The sequence below is a fragment of the Pseudophryne corroboree genome, chromosome 12 (genome assembly GCF_028390025.1).
Source record: "Pseudophryne corroboree isolate aPseCor3 chromosome 12, aPseCor3.hap2, whole genome shotgun sequence".
Classification (NCBI taxonomy): domain Eukaryota; kingdom Metazoa; phylum Chordata; class Amphibia; order Anura; family Myobatrachidae; genus Pseudophryne; species Pseudophryne corroboree.
In genome coordinates, this window is record NC_086455.1 from 82116896 (window position 1) to 82118059 (window position 1164).

Sequence of the window (1164 nt, forward strand, 5' to 3'; positions counted from 1 at the left end):
TTTAAAAAGTCTTTATGCAATGTAAAAATTCATGTATATACACTATAATATGAATGTTATACACGTACATGTATTAAAAGGTATAGATATCTGTGAATCTTTTATTTCTCATGTATTTGCACCCTCTACTGGACAAAATGAATACTGGATATAATTAATGCTGGACACTGCCTAATACCGGTATACAAAGACAAACATTTGACACAATACAAACAAATATAGATTTCCCACCTGTGGGTACACTTAACAGCGTTTTACCCCACTAGGTGTAGTATGCTCCGTCTACTTGCTATATTCAAGTGTGGTATGCGGCTTCCATACAAGATCAGTTCCTGATCATTTTACTGAATAGTCTCTGATGTAATATATAGTGCAGGGATCGATTTTTCCGCAATCTACAGCCACACCACACTGGATACGACCAATCTCACCTGATCTTGGAAGCTAAGCAGTGTTGGGCCTGGTTAGTACTTGGATGGGAGACCACCTGGGAATACAAGGTGCTGTAGGCAAAGATTGCGGAAAAATCGATCCCTGCACGGAGTCCGGAAGCACAGGGACATGGAGCAGTGGATGTCTGCCGGCAGACCACAGAAGGACCATATTTCACCTATAGAGACCGGACGTTGAGGAGGATTTCCCTGCAAGGAACACCTACACCGGCACTCAGGTGATTTCTAGACTGTCTGTAAAGAACTATATATTACATCAGAGACTATTCACTAAAGTGATCAGGAACTGATCTTGTATGGAAGCCGCATACCACACTTGAATATAGCAAGTAGACGGAGCATACTACACCTAGTGGGGTAAAACGCTGTTAAGTGTACCCCCAGGTGGGAAATCTATATTTGTTTGTATTGTGTCAAATGTTTGTCTTTGTATACCGGTATTAGGCAGTGTCCAGCATTAATTATATCCAGTATTCATTTTGTCCAGTAGAGGGTGCAAATACATGAGAAATAAAAGATTCACAGATATCTATACCTTTTAATACATGTACGTGTATAACATTCATATTATAGTGTATATACATGAATTTTTACATTGCATAAAGACTTTTTAAAGATTCTTAATAAATATTCTTTGAATTCAGTATAATTGATTGAGGTACCTATTTATTTATTTATTTTCTTCATGAGGATGTTTATGATTATGAATTTT

General features: G+C 37.5%; 1 pseudogene; it reads left to right on the forward strand.

The window, feature by feature from the left end:
* The first annotated feature begins 393 nt into the window (after window positions 1–393).
* LOC134981699 (5S ribosomal RNA) lies at window positions 394–512 on the forward strand (annotated as a pseudogene).
* Window positions 513–1164: the final 652 nt, after the last annotated feature.